Source organism: Oryzias melastigma, linkage group LG4, assembly GCF_002922805.2.
Source record: "Oryzias melastigma strain HK-1 linkage group LG4, ASM292280v2, whole genome shotgun sequence".
NCBI lineage: Eukaryota > Metazoa > Chordata > Actinopteri > Beloniformes > Adrianichthyidae > Oryzias > Oryzias melastigma.
The window spans coordinates 31,151,793-31,157,260 of record NC_050515.1 but is presented as its reverse complement, the minus strand read 5'-3'; the positions used below and the strand labels follow the sequence as shown (position 1 = coordinate 31,157,260).

Sequence of the window (5,468 nt, the reverse complement as noted above, 5' to 3'; positions counted from 1 at the left end):
TTTACTTTTTATAATACTATATATTGTAAACCTAAAATATTTCAATATAGTCTGAAAAAGTGTTAAGTTAGTATACTTCTTATACTGCGTAAACGCAGTCTATAGTGCACTTGCTATACTTATAATCAAGTGTACTTGTCAAAACAAACTTTAGGTGAACGACTTTTTACTATACCAGGGTCCAGCCAAGTCATGAAGAGAAAAACATACAAGGATGTTGGGGGGAAAAAAGTAAGTTTCTAGACCACATGTGGCAAAGTCAAGGCCCGGGGGCTGGATCCGGCCCTCTGGGTAATTCTATCCGGCCCTCCAGATCATTTTATTGTTATTAATGGACCCAATGTTATCTTGCGTTTATTTCTAACTTGTATTATTTTGAAAAAATATGTATTTTCATGGAGAGTAAAATCTTGAAAGTTATTTAAGGTTTAAATTGATTCATTCTGGAATAATATTCCTGCCTTTTTATTATTCATAATTATATTAAAGAGTTACTGTATTAAAGTTTACTAGCTTTTTGGACTATTTTGGCTTTTACTAACAATTTTGAGGGTATGTTGGAGTCTAGCTAATATTTCAGCTACATGCTAGCTGTTTTGGCTAATTTAGGCTTTTCTTCAATTTTTTTTAGGCTAATATTACACATGAACTGTTTTGCCAAATTCAGGCTTTTTTAGGATATTTTAAAGCTTAGCCATTTTTTCAGCTACATGCTACCTGTTTTGGCTAAGTTTTTTTTATTATTATTATTTAACCTAATTTGTAGCCTAATTAGGCATTTGGCTAATGTTTTAGCTGGCTGTCAGCTTCAGCGTGTTCAGTTATCAGTTTCAGCATCTACAGCTACCACCACTTGCCCAATTCAGCTTACAGCATTCACGCTATTATCGCATGCTATATATCTAGTTCATAATTATGTTAAAACAAATTACGGTTTTACATTTTTAAAAATGTAGTTTCAGTGTGTTTAATAAATGTTTATCCTGTTTGACCCACGACCTAAGGTGTGTTTTGGATTTCGGCCCCCCGTGGGATGGAGCTTGATACCCCTGTTCCAGCCCCTTGTTGTGGTGAGTTATGGTTCTTTAAATAAATGACTGCATTGCCAATTCCACCACTAGGGAGAGCAACAGGGAAAACAAGACAAGAGATCAAGAAATAAACATAATAAATAACGTAATAATAAGTGATTAGACTACTAAGTTTTTGAAGCATTTTTTCCAACTGAGGAATAAACAAAAAAAAACAAAATTAAAGATAACAAATTGACCAAAGGTTATAATGTCACTGGTCCGGCCCACTTGAGATCAGACCAGTTGAATGTGGCCCCTGAACCAACATGTTAAGCAATTAACCACAAATCACAAAAAAACAAACCAACAAATACGTCAAATACTGAATTAACACCCACATAAATAAATGAATAAAAACATTTTGATGACATAATAGTTGTAGTAAGAATATTAACAAAACACAATTTTAATTGTTCATTGTTTAACTGTTGTAAAAAATCTGTGCATGATAAATTAATTTGTTTGACTTCCAAGTTCTTCTAAAAAAATAATACATATGCTGACATGTTGATGTTCATAAATTGTTATAATCATGATTGCCACCATCCAACACAAAACTACTAACAACAAAACACAGCAAGGTGCACAAACTAGATTAAAGAGTAGAAAATAACACATACCACTAATCATTGATTGATCAGGTTAAACTTCTGTACTGAATCACCATTTGATCAGATACATTTCATAACTGGATGATGACATGTGGAACAACATGGTCCTTTGGAATTACACAATTAAAATAAAAGTAAAAATAGACTAAGATTAAACAAATCCCCAAGGTAACAATGACAGATCAATAAATAAGTTGTGCATTGAACGTCAGACATTTGGATTTTATTTGAAGGAGTTTGCACTTTGTTTAAGTTCTCCCTGTGCTGGTCCAATCTGACCCCAAATGGAGACACTCTTTACTGTTTGTTCACCCCCCCCCCCAACCACTCTGTTTGTTAACATCCCTCCTCTTTAGTTCTGAACTACTTTAGCTTGGAGTTTGGTTATATTGACTCATGTCAGTTCTGTTCACTTTTATTCCTGCTGAGTGAATTTTAAAGTTTTTTCACTTTCACTTTAATTCTTAAATTCCAGACTTTAATCATTTTTAATTTTTGTTTATCAACTGTTAAAGGGCCCATGCCATGATTTTCTTAAGCCTTTCAGAGTGAACTATGTATATATGATCATATATTACCTTTGGAACACAAAAAAACAAATTATTTAGTTATTTGCGTGAGTTTTTTTCTACTCTGAAGTAAAACGACTCGATTCCTGAAGCTCCGCCTGCCGCTGCGTGTTGCTGCTGCCCATCTCATGACGTCATCCTGGAGCCTTTTGCAGCATGTCTGCGTTTCTCCCACAAAAATAAACATCCAAACTTCTTCAAAGATGGATGCACATCTGCCTTTAGTAGACCCGGCCATCGCTACACTGGTTCACAACACAAATCCACTCAACGTCTCTACGACTGTGTCCGACAGGGGGGGCTCAGACAGCTCAGTTGGTTTTTATAAATAAAAATGTTTACTTTAGTAATACATTTGTGTCAAAAATATCTGATTTACTCCCAGTACCTTTGACTCCAGCAGCTCAGCTTTCTTCTCTTGTCTGCCCTGTGACATGGGAGGTCGTCGTCGCTGGAAACCCAACGCTGCCCCACTTGACACTGAGCATTAAGAGGTTGGGCTGTGGGGGGCTGAGTCACCACATGGTGCCTCCATCAGAGGAGGGGTCCCACACTTACCAGGTGTTAGACAACCAGGGGGATGATAGCTCTCCATAACTTTCTCTGTGGAGATTTTTCTCTACAAAGAATGGAATGTGTAGATCAGGGGTGTCAAACGCAATCGCACAGGAGGCCAAAATCCAAAAAACACTTTAGTTCGCGGACTGAACAGGATAAACATTTACTGAACAATCTAAAACTACATTTTTAAAACTGGAACTTTTTAACATAATTATGAACTTACAGGATTAACACTAGAATTAGAAGTAAGGCTATATTGCTAGCAATTTGGGCACTGAAGATGCTAGTGCTGATAGTTGAAGATTCTGAAATTGATTGCTAAAAACGTTGAAGTTAATGGCTGAAAACGCTGAAGCTGATAGATAGCTAAAAAAATTGCTAAATGCCAAATTGACCTAAAAAAAACAAACAAACAAAAAACTTAGGTTAGCCCAAACAGCTAGCATGTTGCAGGAAAAACTGATAAACTTCAAAATATCCTGAAAAACGGAAAAAGCCTAAATTAGCCAAAACAGCTAGTGTGTAAATATTAGCCTAACTCCAAAACAGTAAAAAAAAACTTAAAATGAGAAGCCTAAATTAGCCAAAACTGCTAGCTTGTAGCTAATTATTAACTTAACTCAGAAATAACCTAAAAATAGTAGTAAATGGCAAAATGTTCCAAAAAGCTAGCAAAATGCCAATTTTTAATACTTTAAAACTGTAATTTTTCAACATAATTATGAATAATAAAAAGGCAGGAATATTATTCCAGAATGAATCAACTTAAACCTTAAATAACTTTCAATATTTTACTCTCCATAAAAATATATTTTGTCAAAATTATACAAGTTAGAAATAAGTGCAAGATAACATCGGTCCATTAATAACAATAAAATAAAATGATCTGGAGGGTTGGATATAATTACCCGGAGGGCCGGATCCGGCCCCCGGGCCTTGACTTTGACACGTGGTGTAGAGGTAAAGAAGGATTATTTCCGAGCCACCCATGAAAGCATCGTTCAGTGTTGTAAAAAGGGCGTGAACGGAATTCTTGAATGACACGTGAGGCTGTCAGAAAGCAGCATATCACTGCAGACGCCATGGAAAATCACCCATGTTCATGTTCCTCTGAAATCAATGCAGCTCGACCTCCACAGATGACCTCTGATTGTGCTTCCTGCTTCTCTTTCATCTCAGCGGTGTAACACAACTTTTCCTTGAGCTGGACTGAGAGCAGAAAAGAAAAGAACAACATCGACCAGCTCCTGCTGTCATCGTTGAGAGCTGGGAGGAGGACAGGGACATCTGGTGGCCACATTTCCCGCCGTTTTCTTGTGACATCAAACTCATTCTTCAGCGGTAAATTACTGCCAGAGCTGAAGATGTTGATGTTACAGTATTTCTTGCTCACCACAACACAAACAGAGCATGTTTTCCAGACTCCGAAGAAAAACAGAGGAGCTGCCTGAAGGAGGAACAGACTAAACGGCCTCACAGGAAGCCCTCTCCAGAGGGGATCTTTAGCAGAATGTGTGGGACGTTTGGATGAAACCTTTGGCTTTCCTCGCTGCAGAGTCACAGTTCAAGACCACACGAGTCAATGTGAGACGCCGCCAGACAATAAACCTGATTTATTTGGATCTCCTTCAGGAGGCGCTGCACGTGGAACAAGGGAGGGAAAATGGAGCAATAAAGAAGATTTATTTGAAGGTGGCTCTCCTCTGCTGGGGGGTGGGGGTTGCCAGGAGCTCCAGGGTCATATTTTCTCACCGTGAGGAGGCGGCAAACCAGCCCACCACCTCATGCATCATCACACACTTTGAGCTCTGAAGACTCGGAGGTGTTTGCGGATCTGCACAGATCTGTTTGATGTTATTCAAAGGAGCATCAGGAACGATGAGTTTCATCTGAACGGGCCACGATCCTTCATAATGAATGCACCTGAGGGGGAAAAATGACTGATGAAGGAGGGGACATCTGCGGTTTGGCGTTTGAGGAAATAAAAAAACAAGGGAGGGCCTGATGAGACAGGTGACCCTATTTTCAGGGCAGGATGGACCTTATAGAAAAGATCGTCCTCCTAAGACACTGAAGGCTCAGCAGCAGGAGCAGCGTTCAGGTTACACACGACTGCTCCTTCAAATGGGTTCCTAAAGTCCAGGGGGGTCAAACTCAATCACAGAAGAGGCCAAAATCCAAAACGCACCTTATGTCACGGGCCGAACAGAATAAACATTTATTGAACACTCTAAAACTACATTTTTAAATTTTAAAACTGTAACTTTTTAACATAATTATGAATAATAAAAAAGCAGGAGTATTATTCCAGAATAAATTAACTTAAGCCTTAAATAACTTTCAATATTTTGCTCTCCATAAAAATATATTTTGTCAAAATAATTCAAGTTAGAAATAAGCTCAAGATAACATTGGGGCCATTAATAACAATAAAATAAAATGATCTGGAGGGCCAGATAGAATTACCCAGAGGGCCGGATCTGGCCCCCGGGCCTCGACTTTGACACATGTGGTCTAATCAACGATCCTGGATTTGATCACTTCACTTTACTGAATTTGATAAAGACATTGGGTTCCTCCTTGAACCGCCACCTTAACGTGGTGGAGGGGTTTGAGTGCTTGAGTGATCTCAGGAGCTAAGCTGTCGGGGGCTT

General features: G+C 38.4%; 1 long non-coding RNA gene across 2 annotated transcripts in view; it reads left to right on the top strand.

Annotated features, from left to right (window-relative positions):
• The window catches only part of LOC112136903, a 4,948-nt gene extending 443 nt beyond the window's left edge, over positions 1-4,505 (top strand). The window contains exons 2-4 of one of the 2 annotated variants that reach the window (XR_002917445.1): positions 1,005-1,070; positions 3,994-4,155; positions 4,236-4,505. This is a non-coding gene — a long non-coding RNA (uncharacterized LOC112136903). Of the gene's footprint in view, positions 1-1,004; positions 1,071-3,993 lie in introns of both variants that reach the window. The other variant, XR_002917444.1, reaches the window with a different exon arrangement.
• Positions 4,506-5,468: the final 963 nt, after the last annotated feature.